The sequence below is a fragment of the Pan paniscus genome, chromosome 5, assembly GCF_029289425.2.
Source record: "Pan paniscus chromosome 5, NHGRI_mPanPan1-v2.0_pri, whole genome shotgun sequence".
NCBI lineage: Eukaryota > Metazoa > Chordata > Mammalia > Primates > Hominidae > Pan > Pan paniscus.
The window spans coordinates 108,523,282-108,544,988 of record NC_073254.2 but is presented as its reverse complement, the minus strand read 5'-3'; positions in this window follow the sequence as shown (position 1 = coordinate 108,544,988).

The window sequence follows — 21,707 nt, the reverse complement described above, 5'->3', positions numbered from 1 at the left end:
GGACCTATGGGACTGTTAAGAACAATCTATAATTGGAATATGGTAATTTTAAACCCTAGTGATTCCTGAATTTATTCCCATGGATTTATTGCTAGGAATTCTGACATTGTCCCAGGGGGCAATATCTTGAGCTATATATGGCATTCTTCATGTCATCTTCTCTCCTTGCTTCAGTGCCATCAAGATAACAAGCACTTCTGCAATCCTAGGTAGAATGTATATGCTGCAGACAGTAGGAATGAATTCAGCCGTAACATATGCTACACATTTATTATGCACAGCTTGTTAGATTCTGATTTCTGATCTGCCATTTTTCCCTAAGGAATATAGACTGCCTGTGTGGCAAAAAATAATATGGGCAACTATTTATAAAAAAGGGCGCACTATTTATAAAAAAAAAAGAGCCCCAAATGAACTCATTCGTAAGTCATATGTGATCTTTCTTTTACTTACACATTAGATGAATTTATTTATGATAAGTAAGTTTTCATGGTGTCATATTTATTTTATCACAGAGAGAAAGAGTACATGCCCAGAAATTGGATGCCACACATTCCCACTCAACTTGCAGTAATGAGGGCTGTTCTCACCGATTTACTTTCTGTCTGGCAGACAAGAGGGTTGTTCGTTTTATATTGTTGCCCACACCTATCAGCCTTCCCTCCAATTTGATGACTACCACAGCACTATATATAGCAAATTTCCTCAGGGGCTATAATTATTCATCTTTCAGAAGGCACAAGATCTATAATGGATGAGTGCTGTAGACAAGAAACCAGTTTATAGGTTTATCTCCTAAGCGAAAGAATAATCTGTCTTTATTGGAGGAATAGACCATTACCATTTAATAGATGAGTTGTAAGTATTGAAAAAGATTGTATAAATGCATTTGTGGCTCAGGCACATAAAATCTTCTGGTATTGCCACGTAGAAAGCAAAAGCTGACTATTTCATTTCATCAGACCATACCATGATTTGGAAAATTCAGAGAACTGTCATGAAGACTTAGCTTGTTGCCTTCAGTTATGAATTACTCTTAAATTAATATCACTACTGCTGCTATTGGAAGTTCCTGATTTCATAATATTTTTGAGAGGAGTAGTCAATCAAGGCACTCAAGCTGTTATTTCCATCAGAGAAGGTGGCTTAAAATGTCTCCTATGGCATGTATCTTGGTTATTCTTTGAATTTCCAGTTGAACATGCAATCCATTTTGCCTTGTATGATTAGGTGTTATGGTAGCCAGCAGTGCATTTTTCTCCATTTGTTTTGCAGTATTCTGTTGGTTTTCACTACAGCTTGTTTACCCACTGAAGCATTTGAATATTGCTTATGCCAAGTAGTAAATTGGTTCTGCTCAACGGTATTCTGATTTGTCTTAGTTGAGGCTCTTTAGAATTCAAAGAAAAAGCCATCCAAGCTACCCTAAGGAAGGGGCTGTTATATGTGAATGTGAGGTCATTGCATGGATATGTATAGATTCAGAGACAAAAGTGAAAAACTAATGCTTTCCCTATATCTGGGGCTACACAATCTCTCTCTTTGCTTTTCTCTCATCTGTGTATTCTTGCCCTTTTCATTAGCTTCTTCTCTTACTCATCTTTCCCATGACCCATTAAGCCCACAGCTCCAATTCTATATTATGACTTCTGCTTCACTACAGTTTCCATTGCTAAATTCGAACTCTTCTGAAAATTGGATTGACCTACTCTCTCAATAGTGATGTTCCCTTTGGGATGCTCCGTCACCCAGGCTGGAGTGCAATGGCACAATCTCGGCTCACTGCAATCTCCACCTCCCAGGTTCAAGCGATTCTCCTTCCTCAGCCTCCTGAGTAGCTGGGACTACAGGTGTGTACCACCACACTTGGCTAATGTTTTGTATTTTTGGTACAGTTGTGGTTTCACCTTGTTGACCAGGCTGATCTCAAACTCCTGACCTTAGGTGACCTGCCTGCCTCGGTCTCCCAAAGTGTTGGGATTACAGGCGTGAGCCATGGTGCCCGGCCCTAGGATGCTCTTTCAAGACCCAGGGATAGGACAGTTTCTCTAGAAGAGGCCCTAGGAAGCATAGGCCATGAAACCCAGAAAGTCATGGACGTCTTTCCCATCATACTCTCAAGCCTCTCTATTGTCTCACATTTAAGTCTTCAAGCTGCCTTGGAAATAGGAGCAATTGTATCACATGCCTGTACTCCTGAATACACACCAAGATACTCTTTGAGTTACAGTTTTTCAATTCTGCAGAAACTATAAAATTAAAGCAGTTTCTGAAAGTTTCTTGATCAGAGGCCATCAATCTGTATGTCCTCTATTGCAAAACACCAGTACCAGTATCTGAGTTTTCTTTCTTGACCACTTTTGGGGGCCAAATATTCTAACCATCAATAACTGACTGTGCAATATAGAAAGGAGGTCAGGGTCTGGACGTGACTGTTCCACCACAAACTGGAACTCTAGTTCCTCTAATGTAAATTTAGTTAAGTCCTCTTGTTCAAGCAATAGGTGATTGGAATTGTTTCTTTTGCTCTCAACAAAGGTATACCAAGTAAAATTGAACCCATGAGGCTGGACTGGAGAACACAAGTCAGATACCAAGACTAAAAACCAGACCCTTAATAACATGGCCAGGAGATAGGAGAGAACACTGCTGTGGGGAAGCCATGAAGGGATTTAGTCCTTAATATACATGCTTCTATCATGCTACACTGTAGTGCATGTACAAATCTATCTTCCTAAAAGAAGCTTAAGATTCTTGAGGGCACAGATGATATACTAGTTGTCTGTGGGTCCCAGGACTCAACGTGGTACTTGGCATATAGTAGGTACACAACAGTATTTGCTAATTGAATGAATGGATTGTGTAAGGAAGCTACTCTGCTGACATCAGCAAGGGCTTCCTCAAGAAGGAGCCAGCTTTTCTCCTTGTACCTTCTTGTGTGTGTAGAATATTGAGTGGATTAATCATCCTAATTAAAATTTAAATATATTTTCTAATCTTAGGCAATTTCAGGAAGTGTTTTTTCATTGTCAGCCTTCAAAAGAACTGTTTTCATTTTATATCTTCTAGTTACATCATTTTATTATGAGTTAATGGAATATATCTTCCTAAGTGCTTAGACCTATAACATTTTGAAATTACTCTTTGCTATGTTTGCCATGCTTAAACATTTCCATGCCATTTACTACCACACGTCATCTTATAATTTTTTCTGCTTCTTTCTGATCAAAGGCACCTGTCTGCACAGTGGTATCTACAGCAAAGCACTGATCTTCTGGTGCCCCCAGGTAGGTACTCTTTCCCTGTCCCCAAATGCTATATTTTATATAATATCTTTGCCTTAGAAAACCTATTGCCAATTTTCTTTTTACAAAAATAAAACACGTGTATTGTAGACTTTTTAGGGAAAAAGATAAGCAGAAATAGCATGCTAATTAGCCACAGATAATCCCAGAGATAATCCCTGTTTTTTACCAGGCTTTTCCCTGTGTTCATAAGAATGTTATTTTGAACAAAAACAGTGTAACATTTTTGAAAACAGATATCCCAAAATAGTAATGGCCCTATTCAAACTCAGTAAACCTGCTAAATTTGGTGAGCAACCTGCCTCTCTAAGCTTAATACAAGCCCTCTGTGACAGTGGGATAAACAATTCACCTGAATTTTACTCTTATGATTTAAGTTGCATTCTGCCACATTAAAACATTATAGCACTCTTTGGTCTGTAGTTTATTTTTGGATTTATTTAGCACAAATGAAGCTACTAATTGGCAGTCTTTCAACTCTCTGGGTATGGGTAATAATAAAGACATCATAAAGGGGGTGGTGCAGGCAGATCAGATGCCCTCCTCGGTCTTTTTGATGGGAACAAGTGAAATAATTTTTAAAAAATCTTTCAGAATTCATTGTTGAACTGGTACAAAAGTAAGAACTTCTCAGAGGTGGGAGCTAAGGTCAAAGCAGAACCTTGGGTGGCAGGAGCACTGAGGCTGGCTTTTGTACTGAGACCTCGTGCTTCAGCTTTGGCAGCAGCACAGACACAGGGAAGGAGAGCCAATGCTAGCTAAAGCCAGGAGAGTCTCAAGAGGCGACCTCCAAATCAGCCAGTACTTTGTGCACACTTAGTGCAACGGAAAATGTGAAACGAAGGCCATCCCATGGAAGGGGACAGCCAGGTGATTTACCTGACTTGAATTTGGTTTTGAAAATGTGAAAGTACAATGTCTAATATCTTCTCTGATAATTAATAATCATAAACCAGCCCACATTTGGACTTGAAGGCAAGAAGGAGGTAGGGAGGAGAACAGAGAATGTAAATACAATTGGGAAAAGAATAATCAGATTGTGAAAGCAAATTAAAATACAAGCATGTGTTTCAGAGTTTTCTTCAACTAGTATGTTTCTAGTAGAATACTTCTTTTCAATAACCAAATATCATGGAACATATCTCTGAATATAAATTTTTATCAGCCAATGGTTATATAGAAGTGGTGTCTAATTACATTCCAAATACTCATAGCATTTTTAACAAAATGATGTGCTGGAAAGGTATCAGGTTACATTCCAAATACAATGGATAAGTCATCAGAATCTCATGAAGATTTTCTGAAAAGCATTCAGAGTTCCAGCAAAAAGGAGATGCTGGCCCTAAGCGAGACAACACAGCTCACACTCCTTGGGAACTGGCCTTTGCCACTGTAATACTTGACCTGAATGCATTTTCGAAGTGCCTTTGTATTTAGCCTCTATTTTTGACTAGTGATGAATGAGTCACATGTACACAGGCACACACACACACACACACACACACACAATTTTAAAAAGTATTGAAGAAAAGTGTGAAGAAAGAAGAAAACAAATGCAAATAATGGGATTTTAAACAAAGCTACATTTTACAAATTTTTTTCCCTTAAATGTTGGTCACCTCCTTTGACAATTTTTCATGGCCCTTTTGTTCAGGTGCATTTTCAGCAGTGACAAATGATGGAGAGTTTCCATTAGTTTCTGAGTTGGATGGTTTGTTTGAAATTACCCTTTATCATCCCACTCATCCACATGAGCACTTTCCACAACCAGTGACAATTACTGTCAGCTCTCCTTCTCTCTCAGTTTTCTCAAGTATCAAGTTTTCTCCTCACTCAGTGAGTGACAGTTTATTACAGGTAATTGTCTTGTTTTTATTGAAAAATTTCACTGTACTTTTTCTGACAAAATTTATTTATTGCTGTTGTTATTTGCTTTGCCATATTGTAAACATAATGTTCACAGTATGCATGCAGTTGTTCCATGTTTGGTAATCAGAGAACAATGCTGTTTTCAAATAACATTTTTTATTTCAATAGCTGTGGAGTTGGAAGTGGTTTTTGGTTACATAGATTAATTATATAGTGGTGAATTCTGAGATTTTAGTGCACCCATCGCCTGAGTAGTGTATGTTGTACCCAATATGCAGATTTATATCCCTCACCCCATCCCATCTTCCCTTTCTGAGTCTCCAAAGTCCATTATGTCGGCATGCCTTTATGTACCTATAGCTTAGCCTCCACTTATTAGTGAGAACTTGCAGAATTTGGTTTTCCATTCCGAGTTATTTCACTTAGAATAATGGCCTTCAGGTCTATCCAAGTTTTTTATGGCTGAGTACTAGTCTATGGTGTGTGTGTGTGTATATATACATATATAGCTCACATTTTCATTATCCACTCATTGGTTGATGGGCATTTAGGTTGGTTCCATATCTTTGCAATTGTGAATTGTGCTGTGATAAACATGCACGTGCTGATATAAAGACTTCTTTCCCTTTGGGTAGATATCCAGTAGTGGTGTTGCTGGATCGAATGGTAGATCTATTTTTAGTTCTTTAAGAAATCTCCATACTGTTTTCTATAGAGGTTCTACTAATTTACATTCCCACCAGCAATGTATAAGCATTCCTTTTTCACCACATCTACACTAACATCTATTGTTTTTAGGCTTTATTAATAATTATGGCCATTATTGCAGGGGTAAGGTGGCATCTCATTCTGGTTTTGACTTGGATTTCCCTGATTAGTGATGTTGAGCATTTTTTCATAGGTTAGTTTTGGCCATTTGTATATCTTCTTTTGAGAAATATCTATTCATGTAACTTGTTCACTTTTTGATGGAATTATTTGTTTTAGAAAACAATGTTTTAAGCATTTTATATCCTAATATAATAGTTCATTTACATTTGAGCATTTTACTTAAGAAAACTAGTTGAGAGATAGGGTTAACATATAATGCATTACATGTTATACATTTTCTTATATAGAATAACAGAAAACAGACTCCAAGTTAGTGTTTTTAGGCAACATATCTGATGTTTTAGGAGTAGATTATTGACATTAAGCAGGAGATGGCTTTATATTGTTAATCACAATTAATATAAATGGACTAATCTCTGCAGGTAAAATATAAAGATGAACAGGCTGGATTAAAAAAAACAAATAATAATAAAAATAAATTAATAAAACCTCCATCCAAACCCCCCAAACCCAGCCATATACTACTTTAAATAGATCACATACATTACAAGGATATCTAAATATCTAAAATCGAATAATAGAAAAAAGATATATCAGACAAAAAATCAAATGAAATCTGAGGCAGCTATATTAATATTAGATAAAATGGCTACAGGGCAATAATAAAGACAGCCACAATAGAACATTAAAAATTTTTTATTCATCTTAAAGATATAGCAAATCTAAACTGTATGCACAAAATAACATATTGTCAAAATATATAAATCAAAAGTTGACAGAACTATAAAGAAAATGGATAAATTTACTACTATAGTACCCTCTAAAATACTAATAGATCAGGCAGACAAATTAGCAAGCTAAAGAAGATTTTAACTGAACAATTAAGCTTGATCTAATGGACCTTTAAAGAACAATACATTTAATGGTTTGAAAATACACATTCTACATACTAATGTGTAGCACACATGATTTATAAAAACTGAATTATTGCTAGGACAAGAGCAAGCCCAACCAAATAGAAAAGGCTAAAACCATAGGGGGAAGATTGGTAAATCTTGGCTATATGAATAGTAAGAATGGCTGTTTATTGAAAAAGCAGCCCCCAAACTAGGGGAAATCTGTAAGATGTATAACTCAAAGGATTATATAAAGAACACCTAGAAATCAAAATGAAAAAAAAAATAAAAGAAGCCAAAACAAAGATGGGAAAAGCTACTATCTGATGCACCATTCCAACTGTCCCATAAACACATGAGAAAATGCTCAAACTTGTAATTAGGAAATGTAAATTAAAACCATAATGAAGTGTAATTTCATACCAGCTAGATGGTGAAAATCTCAGTGTTGGTCAATACTAATGGTAAGATGTAAGTCTAACGGGATCCCAAATCCATTGCTGGTGTTAAACAATATGCTATCTGAGGATACATACATAGCTGAAAACACTATAAAGAAGGGCAAGGGAATGAGCTATATAAAATTCAGGATGGTGGTTACCCCTGAGGGGGATGTGAAGGGAGGAGGATGATGATCATTCATTAAACTATGCATGTATGTTTGGTACATGTTTTTGTAGGAATACTGTATTTCACAACTTAAAAAAAAGTTAGTGATGGTAAAGACTGCTATCGGCCTGCACAAAAGACATTTTGGTACTTGGTAGGCATTGCCTTATGGTTTACAGAAAGGCACTTTGCTGTCAGTTTGTCTTTTATCTTCTTCGTGCTTTTTCTAATGGTTTTCAGTACTGGGCCTGAGCTCTAGTCAATTATACCAAACACACACATTAAATTTCAAGACATTGTGTTGCCTGCTTGTCACAAACCCAAAGTACCTTGTTTACTGCAAACCATTTTAAGACAGAGGGACCATCAAGCAAAGACTGTTTAAGCTAACATTCCTGATGTGGAATAGTATGGTCTAATATTATTTAAATCTCTCAAACATTTAGTCAGATTGTGGTGTTTGGAGCTTTTTAGTTTTATCTGGCATGATTCTCCCCATAAAATCATGCTGCTAATGTATTCTAGTGTGTATATAAACTTTCTAAATTATTGTGAAGTATTTGTTTTAGATTCCTTTTAAGATGATTTTAATCTTTTTATAAGCCTTAAGGAAAATGAAGATCAAACTATTTCCCCTTTTCTTGTTGTGATGACCAAAAATATTAGATCCATATCTAGCCAAGCCTCAGTTTTTGTAAAGATCCTGTAGTAATTTATTAAGTCAACAACCAGAAGCTTCCTTTACTTGGCTGTAATGAATCACCTCAAATATCTATCTATGCCTACAGACTCCTAGGACCATCTGTCTTCTATTTGAGTTAAATTTATACTGTCTGACTTTATGCTGTATAGAAGTTATGCTGAAAGCAGCCATGGTTGGCTGCAGGCTTATTCTTGAATCCTTCTCCAGGACCTCTGGATGAAGGCATTTCTTCCTTTTCCTTAATCAAATATCTTTAACTCTGTTTTGGATTTCCTTTTTTTCCCTTTGAAAGGATTTTTATTCTATAATAATTCCCTCCTGTTTCATAGCTCTCTCAATCTCTTCTTCTCCCCCCTCTAAAATGTTTACATCTCACCTTTCTTCAAAAACAAACAACAAAACTTTTGGTGACACCAATGAGCCATTCAACACCAGTTTATTGCATCCCTTTTTTATTTCCCTAGCAACTGTTGGAATTATTGTGAACTTCATACCCCTCCCTCTTGGTCACTGGTGCCACAGCCAACTGACCACTGCTCATCTCTTATCTCTCTTCCTTTGTGAACTGTGCTTTAACCATGCTGGTCTCCTGGCTAAGCGTGCCCCATGTTTCAGGCCTTTGCATTTGCTCTTTCCTCTACCCCAATGCTTTTCCCCTATTGAGTCACATGACTTCCTTTAGGTCTCTGCTCACATATCCCCTTGGTCACCCTATTTTTGAAAACCAAAATAGCAAAACAGTGTCCCCCATCAGCCTTCTTGGATTGTTTATTTTTCTTTACTGGCTGGCATGTATTTACTGGTTGTCTGCAAACACAATGAAAAAGAGAGACTTTGCCCCATTTGTTCCCTGTTGGAACAGTGCGTGGCACATAGTTGGAGCTCAGTAAATTCCTGTGTGTTGGAGCAGTTAATGGATGTGGAAACTGTCCCATCTAAGGTCTTTAATTATTCTTCTGTTTCCTTGATGTCTGATTTATCACTCTGTTTCATTTGGTTGTCCTTGTAGCACGTCCTTTCTCTCAGCTATGGTGGTTATCATACTCTTTATTCAACCTCTCATGTTCTTCCTCTGTCTTTTCCAAGAGTTCCTTTCAAATTATGGCCTCTTCCAAGTCTCAGTTCTGGACCCTAGAAATTTCTTTTTCAGTGCTCACATCCTTGGAAATGTATCCTATTTTTAAAACTGTGGTGAAAAAACATATAATACTGACCATCTTAATAATTTTATTTTTTTATTATTATTGTTATTTGTGGTAAAATATAACAAAATGTATTATCATAACCATTTTTCAGTGTATAATTCAGTGGCATTAAGTACATTTACAGCATTGTGCAACTATCACTACAATTTCTCTCCAGAACTTTTTCATCATCCAGACAGAAACTCTGTGTCCATTAAGCCATAACTCCGGATTCCCCATCCTGCCAGGCCTTGCCAACTTCTGTGGCTGTTTCTCTTCCTCCTTGCCTTCTGACTTAAACAGCCACTATCTGCAAAAGGACACATCTGTATGAACCTACTTACATGAGGAACCTAGAATAGATAAATTCATAGAGACAGAAAGTAGAACATCTTAATAATTTTAAAGCGTATGGTTCAGTGGCGTTAACTATATGCACAGAGTAGAATCATGCAGTATTTGTGTTTTTGTGACTGATTTATTTCAGTTTGCATAATATCTTCAAGGTTCATCCATGTTGCCGCATATGACAGGATTTCCTCCTTTTTAAAGTCTGAACAATATTCCATTGTGTGTATATGTACCATGTTTTCTTCATCCATTCATCTGTTGATGGACATTTAGGTGGCATTCACCTCTTCGATGTTGTGAATAATATAAATATCTCTTTAGGATCCTGTTTTTAATTCTTTTGGCTTTATACCCAGAAGTGGGATTGATGGATCACATAGTAATTCTATTTTTAATTTTTTGAGAACACTCCATACTATTTTGCATAGCAGCTGCACCATTTTACATTCCCACAAACAGTGTGCAAGACTTCCAATTTCTCTCCACATCTTCACCAATACTTGTTATTTTCTGGTGTATTTTTTTGATAGTGGCTATCCTAATGGATATGAGATAATATCTCACTGTGGTTTTGATTTGCATTTACCTGATGATAAGTGATCTTAGGTATCTTTTCATATGTTCTTTGGCCACTTGTGTATCTTTTTTTTTGGAGAAATGTCTATTCGAGCCGTTTGCCCATTTTAAAAATATTTTTTTTGTTGTTGTTTTTGAGTCATAGGAGTTCTTTATATATTCTGGCTATTAATCCCTTATCAGATACATGGTTTTGCAAATCTCTTCCTCTGTTTTGTCGATTGCCTTTTCACCTTGTTGATTATTTTCTTTGCTAGGCAAAGTTTTTTTTCTCTTCTTAAGACTTGTTATAGGCCAGGCACAGTGGCTTATGGCTGTAATCTCAGCACTTTGGGAGGCCGAGGGGGCAGATCCCTTGAGGTTATGAGTTTGAGACCAGCCTGGTCAACATGGTGAAACCCCATCTCTACTAAAAATACAAAAATTGGCCAGGTGTGGTGGCACATGCCTGTAATCCCAGTTACTCAGGTGGCTGAGGCAAGAGGATTGCTAGAACTCAGGTGGTGGAGGTTGCAGTGAGCCAAGAGCTTGCCACTGCACTCCAGCCTGAGCAATAGAGGGAGACTTTGTCTCCAAAAATAAATAAATAAATAAATAAATAAAGACTTGTTATACCTCAGCTAGCTCCTGATTTAGGTCTATGGTCCTCACTCTTATTCTACACCCCTTTGTACTTAAGTCTTGCCTTACTGTGTATTTCCTTTCTTCCTTCCTTTCTATGGTGCCAGGTATAGTATTATATATTAAGTGGAAACTCAGTAATTGAGTTACTGAACTGAATGATTTAAAATGCCACATGGTCCCTTCTAGTTTTGACTTCTTATCAGGTCTCCAAGTTCATGTCTCCAAATGCTTTCTTAACATCTCAAAACTGTTTCATTGCCAACATATGAGGCCTTACAATTATCCTTCTTCCACTTTCCTCTTATGTAATAAAGCATTAAGTTCTCGCTATTCCTTCCAGACAATAAGTCTTAAATTGAACATTTCTTTTCCAGTCACAAGGTCCCTGGGAGGCAATCCTAACTAACATAATCCCTCCAAATGCTACCTCCTGTTCTGCTCTCGCTGCAGACTCAAACAAAAGGTCACCCCATTATTGTCCTATTCAGGAACCTATGGTGATTTCCAGTCACCCCTGAGGACAAAATAAAAAATTTCCCTTGGCTTTCATTGTGCTGTATGAAGGTGGGAAATACAGTTTCAACCCCAAACCCTAAAATGGTCTCCTCACTTTAACCAAATGTACTTTTTCATCTCCAATATGACCTCCTCATTCCTACCTCTGTACCCTCACTGTTTCCTGGAAGACTTTCCAACGTGGATTAAATAATTCAAGTCTTACTCTCCTCTAAAATTCTAACTCAACTATGCATTTAATTTCCTCTGCCAAGTCTAACTCAAATGAATTTTGACCTAACTTTGAATTTCATTAGCATCTCTGTATGTTTTAACATTTAACAGGTTAATGCTTTCATTAATATAACAGCATTTTCTTTTGTGATATCACTACTTTGTACTTTTTTTTAAGCAGTGAGGATGGAGAAAATTGCAGTAATTTTTTAAAATTTGGAGTTATAGATTTTTGGAAAAGTCAAGAAGCAATGATTTTTGCTGCACCATAGCTGCTTCTAAAACCAAACCAAAACAAAACAATTAACTTTGCAATTACCTTACACCAACTTTCCATAGATCTAAAACCCAAGGTGGCTGTCCTAGTATCATGTTTTTTGAATACGTTATCAAAGTAATTAACTAGCCCAAGCAGTCATGACCCAAGTGCAAGTGGAATGCTGGGCTCATAAACAATGTGCTGGTTGAGGAAGCAAAAGTCCCTTAGGGACCCGTGGCACTAACTTAGTCTATGATCTTGGACAATTCACTTAACTTTTTGAAAATCTTCCTTTCTATTTTCAAATGGGGATAAGATTAGTGTCCAAGAGGTATTAATCTCAGGAGTCTTTAGTTCTTGATAGGCAAGACATAAATTATGACATTAGGCTAAAGCAAATTCTCTCTTTCTTTATTAGAAATAGATCATCTATGTATTTAGAGTTAACCCATCTTATTCTGAAATAAAGGGTTTTATGTCAGTTTTCAAAATATGTACTATAAGACTTTACTTTTGTAAGTTAAAAAAAGTCAAGGTGAGTGGACAATAAGTAGTAAGAAAAATAAGAGACGCACAGAAAAAATAAGTAGAAAAAGCCATGATGAAAAATAAGAGTGGGATTAATGCACAGAAAGTATGTCCTGAGAAGCAATCCACTTGCTACAGATGGACTGAAAATCTGACTCTGAGATTTCTAACTCAGATAGGAGAACAGGATCAGTTAAATGATTCATGAGATCCATAAGTAAAAACAAACCAGCTGCTCAAAAGCATAACTATTCCTGGTACAAAGATCAGAAGGAAATTTCCTGTTCTAAACAATGACACTCAGCTGATGAAGGGAAGCAGGCACAACAGTTCAGTAAGTGATACAAAATTTTCCCTTTTAACATTTTTGAGTTTTTTTTGTAGTGTCTTTGCCCCCATTCTATTTTTCAATAAGAAAAGGTTGGCAATAGGCTAGATTGGTCAAAGACTTTGATAGGTGAAAATAATTTTTAGGGGGAATTTGAAAGAAACAGCTAGGGAGTGGCAAAGAAACACATCGAGAAGGAACAGGTCAAGAGTACAGAAATGACAAGTTTTCAGGCCAAGGCAAGGACAAATTAGGAAGTTAGAAGCCATCTGGACAAATGGAGTGTGGTGCCAAAGCCCTAAAGTAGCAGAGCCTGAGTTTTATGCAGAAGATAAAGAAAATGAGCTAATCATTGCAACTATGTGATATTATAATTATAATGAGTAAAGTTATTTTAATAGCAATATTCAATAGCATTTTTTGCATTTTTATTTCACTTATACTATTTCTAGAAAAAAAATTGTATATTTAATTATTCTGAATTGGGCCTGAAAGAACTTCTGCATTGAGACTACAATTAGCTTTGGCCTTAGTCCATTACAAAGGAAGGAAAGGCAATTGGAAAATGACCAAATGATGTAAACAGGCAACTTAAAAGACAGAAAATTTGTATTTGTGTGGTCAATACACGTAAAATATTCTTTTTTTTACTGGTAATTATAAATGCACATTGAATCAGCAATGATATACTAGTGTCATCTATCATTTAAAATCACACAGCGGCTTTAATTTTAAATGATAATACACAGCATTGGCTCTCTCATTCTCAGCTGGTGGCAGGGTAAGCTGACACAATCTTTGTACAGTTTGGCAATATATACCAAATCTTTAACAACCAGCACACACTTTAATTTAGCAATTTCACTTCTAAGAATTTATTCATAGAATATAACTAAGGACAATGCCAAAGATGTTCACTGCAGAATTTTTCAGTGATATTTAAAAATACAAAGGCTAAAAAACCAACAATTAGAAATTTGTTCAGTAAATTATAATTCATGCATATAATAGAGTACTATGCATTCATAAAAACGGCAGATGTCATAGAAATTTTGACCTGGGAAGATACTCATAACATCTTGTTTTGTGCCAAAAGCAGGTTACACCAAGATGTATTGTAAAGCTATAGTTGATCAAGATAGTGTGTTATTGACTTAGATATAAGTTTAGGCAAATAGATTGGTGGAATGAAATAGAGACCAGAAATAGATGCAGATATATACAGTCAGTTAATTTTTAACAAAGGCACAAAGCATTTGAAAGGGAAAAGAAAACCCTTTCAACAAACAATCCTAGAAAAACCAGACATTCATGTGAGAAAATAAATGTACCCTAGCCCCTACCTCACACCATAAACCAAAAAAGTAATTCAAAATTGATCATAGACCTAAACATAAAAGCAAAAATTATAAAGCTTCTAAAAGAAAACAAGGATAATATCTTTGCAATTTTGGGAGAGGCAAAAATGTCTTAGCTAAGTCACAAAAGCACTAACCATAAAACATAAAATTGGTAAATTAGACATTATCAAAATTTATTCTCATAAAAACACACCACTAAAGAAATGAAAAGGTGCACCACAGACTGGGATCAAAGGTTTGCAACCCAAATAGCTGACAAAATACTTGTAATCAGAATAAACAAACAATGCCAATAATTCAATATTGAAAAACCAAATAACCCAATTAAAATAAACAAGCAGATACTTTGCAAAAGAAGATACTTCCCAAATACTAGTGGATATTTCACAAAAGAAGATAATGTAAATGACCAATAAACACATGAAAAAGGTACTCAATAACATTAGACATTGGGGAAATGCAACTTAAAACTTCAGTGAAAGATTACTACATACTTACGAGATTGCTGCAACTTGAAAATGGACAGTTAAATGTTGGTGAGTACATATAGTAACTGAAACTCTAATAAATTGCTGGTGGAAGTGTAAAATGGTACTATCACTTCAGAAAATCATTTGGCAATTTTAAAAATAAGATCAAATATATATCTAGCCTGTGATGTGCAATTAAACTCCTTAGTTTTTACCCAAGATAAATGAAGACATACACCCATGAAAAAAAGACTTGTACAAAGATGTTAATAACAGCTTTATTCGTATTAGCTCTAAACTCTGAAGACAACCTAAAGTCTGTAAATAGGTAAATTAATTAACAATTTGTGGTATATTCATACAATAGAATACTAGGCAGCAATAAGAAGGAATGAACAACATTTAGCAACATGAATGAATCTTTAGTGATACTGCTAAGAAAAGCAAGACAGAAAAGAGTACATACTGTTTGATTCAATTTATAAGAAGTACAAGAACAAATGAAAATGATTATATGGTGAAAAACCACAAACAGTGGTTGCTGCTGGGGAGGTGGGCAGGGATTGACTGAAAGAGGTCATGAGAAAGCTTTTTGGACAGACATAAATACTTTGTGATTAGTAATGGTTGCATATGACATTTGTCAAAACTCATCAATGTACACACAAAATCTGTGCATTTTATTTGTGGCAACATTTCTAAGAAGGTCACCATTAATCCCTGCCTCTTGGTATTTCAAACTCTCTCACATTCATTGTTAGTCTGGGTGACCCTGAGGATACAGCAGAAATGGTGTATGTAACTTCTGACATTGGGTAATGGAAGACACCATGGCTTCCATTTTGATCTTGCTTTCATGCTCTTCCTCTTTTGGATCACTTGCTCTGGGGAAGCCAGCTGCCATGTCCTGAAGATACTAAGGCAACCGTGTGCAGAGGAACTAAAATACCGAGTTCAACAACAGGTGAGTAGGGAAAACCAAAAACCAGGGCAGGGAGCTTGGAAATGGCTAGTCCGGTCTTCAGATGACTGTAGCTTGGCTTACATCTTCACTGCAACTTCATGGGAGATCCAGCACTAGAACCACTCAACCGAGCCACTCTCAGGTTCCTGATCCACAGGAACTTTGTGAGTTAAAAAATGTTTGTGTTTTTTAAGTTGCTAAAATTTGGGGTACTTTTTAATGCAGTAGTAGAAAATTGATGCCCTTTGTATATAAATTCCTTAATTTAAAATAAAGCAAGTAACATAACATATAGTGTATTGGTCTGTTTCTTTAAAAAACATCTTGTACATCAAAATATTGATAACTGTTGTCTGGGTGGTAAGATTATGTGTGGTTTAACTTCTTTATGTTTCTAAGTATTTTTTATTTCTTCTAAATAGTATTATACAAATATTATAACTTTTAAAATAAACTTTTAATAAAAGCAGAAAATAAAAATAACTCTTTTTTTTTCTGTGTTCACCCTTCTACAGATCACAGGTTGTGAGAGGTCTTAAATCCATACTCTTCCAGTGACTAGAGCAAATGCAGCCCTAGGTCTGGCATCCTGAATTTTTGTCTTATTTTTTAATTAGTACATGAGACTCTACTTTCATCTTTTTAAAAGGTCTCTTGCTATCCTTCAAGCAAAGCTATCTCCAAATCTGAAGAAGAGACCAAGAAATAGAAAAAGTCGCACCTCTTGCCTGCTTCCCTGTCTAATATTTGAAAGAGTGGTGAGTATTGATGTTACTATTGCCTTTTCCTTTTTTTATATTGCTACCAAAGCCATGAGTATTCTCTTTTTTTCTTTCTCTTTTTAAAAAACAAAAAAAATACTAAACTCAGTTTTTAAAGGGGTTTATAACCCTTGGGTCTTGGTCCCATCCAAAAGCATCTTCATTTTTATTCACTCGGAAAATCTGACTTTGTGTGGTAAGCCCGAGAAGATTTGGGTTGAGGTGGTCTGAGGATTTGGGTTGAGGCCAAAAGCCAGTACCAGGGCTGAATAGTGGCAAAAATTGGGGCCAAAACCTATAGCAAGTGCAGAATGATGGGAACTCCCAAGTGTCCTGTGGTTCTCTTTGTTCCCAGGAGGCTCTGTAGCACCATTTGAACTTCTTGTTCTTTAGAATCATCCCCAGCTTTTGCAGTATTCTCAGACACAGCAGGAAAAACAGCCACGCAGCTTGAACTTAGGGTGCACACTGTAATGCTCACATAGAGCTGGGAACACACTCTTGGCATGGTGCACACACCTTTTAATGGATGCAGCCATCATCCACCAAGTGCCGATGACGACACGCAACCAGCTGTCATAGCTTACATTGCCAGAGCCTTGTAGAAAAGGTATGACACAGAAAACATCAGTATCCAGGAAGTGATTACGTCCATTTTCTGTGACTCTGGGCCAGATTATGCAGTCTCTGTGTTCTTCATGCCCTTTGTTGATTCTCCAGATTCTGGACTGGGGGCCTCGTGGTCCTGTTGGTAGGTGATACTGGGGGAAGAAACAATGGTCACATTGTATAAGCTATCAGTTACTGGCCTGGTCAAAACTCTCGGAGAATAAGGCTGAAATCATGGGATAAAATGAAATTTGCGGATATACGAATATAATTTGTCCTTTATGACAGTACTCAGAAATCCACAAGGAAAATGTTGTATGGGAGTTGGGCATTGTCAGTGTTTAGGTAGGAGAGCCTTTATTAGGGTGACTGGATTTTCTTTTCTACCTTTTTTTGGTGATATAATATACGTAGCATAAAATTTACCATCTTAACTGTTCTAAGTGCACCGTTCTTGGGCGTTCAGTACATTTACATTGTTGTGCAACCATCACCAGCATCCACCTCCAGAATTCTTTTCATCTCTCAAAGTTGAAACTCCATACCCCTTAAACAGTTGTCCATTATCTCCTCTCCTGCTCCCTGGAAACCATCATTCTACTTTCTGTCTCTATGAATTTGACTACTCTAAGGACCTCATGTATGTGGAATTGTACAGTATTTGCCTTTCGGTGACTGGCTTATTTCACTTAGCAAAATGCCTTCAAGGTTCATCCAAGTTATAGCATGTGCCAGAATTTTCTTCCTTTTTAAGGCTGAATAATATTTCATTGGATGTCTCTATCACATTTTATTTATCCATTCACTCATTGATGGAATCTTGTATTGCCTCTCCTTTTGCCTATGAACATGGATGTATCTTTTCTACCATTTTATCATGAGTTAAAAATCAGGCTGGTAATTTTACACATTTTTTTCTAATTTACTTTTGGATCTTTTTGTTATTTCAAGGACCTAGGGTATGGTCTGATATGATAGAATTGACAGTGGGAATGAATCAGAGGCAAGGAGCATATAAAGTCAGTAGAGTCACCATACATTGCTAAATTTGGGTTCAAGTCCTGGACTACTATAGATAAGAAAATTACTTATCAATGATCTTTCAATAATTCCTAAAAAAACCCCTCCCTTGAATGAAATCCAAATTTGGTTTATACTGAGTTCTCATTAGAAAATAACATTTAAAAGAAAAAGTGACATTAATATTGAAAGAGCACTTTTATAGAAACATTTAGAATTTTCTTATATGTAACAACTTTCTTTTCTTCTTAAAATTTTTTTTTTTTTTTGAGACGGAGTTTCACTCTTTTTGCCAGGCTGGAGTGCAGTGGTGCGATCTCAGCTCACTGCAACCTCCACCTCCCGGATTCAAGTGATTCTCCTGCCTCATCCTCCCGGGTAGCTGGGATTACAGTTATGGGCCACCATGCCTGGCTAATTATTGTATTTTTAGTAGATGTGGTTTTGCCATTTTGGCTAGGCTGGTCTTGAACTCCTGACCTAAAGCAATCCACCCACCTGGCTTCCCAAAGTGTTGGGATTACAGGCGTGAGCCACTGCATCTGGCCAATAACTTTACTTCCTATAAGTCTGGAAATATTAATAAAATATTGTCAACTTGAAATTTGTCACAAAAATCACTGACATATTTGGAAGTGGTCATTCAAGCAGGTGTGTGTAGCAATGGCCAAGAGGAATCACAGAGCTGTGTGCTCAATATGGTGGCCACTAGCCATATATGACTAATGAGACTTGACAAGTGGGTATTCTGAAATGAGATGTGCTGTATGTGTAAAATACACCTTGGATTTTGAAAACTTGGTTCAAAAAAAAAAAGAAGGTAAAATAACTCATTAATGTTTTATATTGGTTACATGGTAAAATGGTAATAGTTTGGATATGCAGAAGTTCTCCCTTATCTGTGGGGGATACAGGTTTCAAGACCCCCAGTGGATGCCTGAAACTGAGAATAATGCTGAACCCAATTGCCATCAATCGAGACATGTTTTTGTTCATCTTCCACCCACAAATTTGATGCCTTTTCCATCTTGACAACACTTATCACATACTGTGGCCATAACTTGCAGTTTGAGGTGCAACAGGAAAACTAGCAAGCATGAATTTCTTTTTCCTTCCACACAATTTCACAGTTTTGTTCTTACTGTAGATATCAGCGACTTTGGCATATGATTTTTTCCTTCTTCATTAAGTTGAAAAGTTTTACCTTTTTACTTAAAGGAAGCACTTAACTGCTTCTCTTTGGCATATGTGAATTGCCAGCATTATTCCTCTTGCACTTTGGGGCCATTAGTAAGTAAAATAACAGTTGCTTGAACACAAGCACTGTGACACCATGACAGTGGATCTGATAAGGGCAGGGAGCGTCTACAGCTCCCTTGGATGACTCATGTCTCAGGTAGGGTGGAGCTGGACAAGGTGAGACTTTATCATGTTACTGACTGTCACACAACTTAACATTTGTAAATTGTTACATTTATGAAATTTTCCATTTAATATTTTCAGACCATGATTGACTGCAGGTAACTGAAACCATGAAAGGTGAAACCACAGATTAGTGAGGGACTACTACGCTGGGTTAAATTAAATATATCATTAAAATTAATTTTAGTTTTTTTACTTTTAAAAATGTGATCACTAGAAAATTTAAAACAACATATGTGGCTTACATTATATTTCTAATATACAATGCTACCCTAAAGATTAGTTTATATGTTATAATTTTTGTGGAATTGTTTGGTGTACCAACATTTATATTAGTATGCAAAATAACTTTAAAGAACTGCATTTAATTTATAATTTTAATTAAATAATCATATTTAGATCATGAGTCTTTAAAAATAAAAGCCCTATTTGGGAGTTTTAAAGAAATATCATTTGAGGATAAATATTAACTTGGCCAACTAAAGTTGATTTTAACTCCCAAATTATGTATGTCAGCAATAAATTATCTTAGATACACATGTAAAAAGAATTTGAAGAAGATAAAAACAATTGTAAGGAAAAAATTAGGCATCTTAGAAATCTTGCTCTTACATTAACCTCAGCTGAAAGTAAATGTCTATTCCTATCATGAATATATACTTCAGTGGCCATGGGCGAAATGCAGCAAATGAGAAATTATCTCTAAACTATAGCAATAAACTTTTTAAAATCTGACTACAAAAATTTTTATAATGCAATTAAAATAATAATTACATTTTTTGATACAATTTAAGATTACTTCTGTTTACAAAAGCTCATTCTACTGTGGCAAATTAGGTTCCTAGGGCTGCCAAATAGGTTACCACGAACTTGGTGATTTAAAAGAATAGAAATGGATTCTCTTACAGTTCTGGAGGCCAGAAGTCCAAAATCAAGGTGTTGGCAGGGTTGGTTCCTTCTGGAGACTCCGAGGGAGATCCCTTTCCGTGACGCTTCTTTTCTGGCTTCTGGGGGCTGTTGTGTGGCTCATAACTGCAGAACTCCAATGTCTGTCTCCATCTTCATGTGGCATAGCCTTTATCCCTGCGTGTCTTTGTGCCTCAAATCTTCCTCTCCTTTTTCTTATAAAGACTTCAGTCGTTGGCTTTGAGGCCCATTGTAAATCCAGGATGTTCTCATCTGGTGATTCTTAATCTAATTACCTCTACAAAGACCCTATTTCCAAATACGGTCACATGTTCAGGTACAGGGAGTTAGGATTTGTACATGTCTATTTGAGGGACATGATTCAACCCATTACAGGTGGTATTTAGCTTTAGTCATATATTAATGTTAACACTTATCCACTCATGATTGGTTAGTGACTGTATTCAGAGATCCAGGAGCCATAAGAAGAAGGGGATTTATGGCCAATTTATGAGGACATCTTGAGACAGGAGAACACGCACCAGCTACTTGTGCTGCTGCTGTGGCATCTGCTGGAGTTGACCACCAAAGCACACATCCTCTTAGTCTGGAGAAGAGAGGACCCCAGCTGGCGGGAACCATGCCCATTCCCTTCTATGCCATCAGCATGATCTGCACCTTGCCTGGAGTGGTGAGAATTGGAGACCCTGAACCCCCTCTCAGACAAGAGATCTCACTTTTCTCCCTGGCTCAGTCTTGAGAAATACCAGAAAGCATTAAAATGTGCTTGAGTTTTTATGTATTCTCTACAAGTCTGTAAGGGTACACTCTTACAGAGAGAATCTGCTTTTACTCCTAAAGTTGAGTTAAAGAGTTCTTGAGAGGTAGGTAGTCAATGTGGAAGCAGGAAATTTTTTTTTTTTATTGTTATACTTTAAGTTTTAGGGTACATGTCCACAATGTGCAGGTTAGTTACATATGTATACATGTGCCATGCTGGTGTGCTGCACCCATTAACTCATCATTTGGCATTAGGTATATCTCCTAATGCTATCCCTCCCCTCTCCCCCCACCCCACAACAGTCCCCAGAGTGTGATGTTCCCCTTCCTGTGTCCATGTGTTCTCATTGTTCAATTCCCACCTATGAGTGAGAACATGTGGTGTTTGGCTTTTTGTCCTTGCGATAGTTTACTGAGAATGATGATTTCCAGTTTCATCCATGTCCCTACAAAGGACATGAATTCATCATTTTTTATGGCTGCATAGTATTCCATGGTGTATATGTGCCACATTTTCTTAATCCAGTCTATCATTGTTGGACATTTGGATTGGTTCCAAGTCTTTGCTATTGTGAATAGTGCTGCAGTAAACATACGTGTGCATGTGTCTTTATAGCAGCAT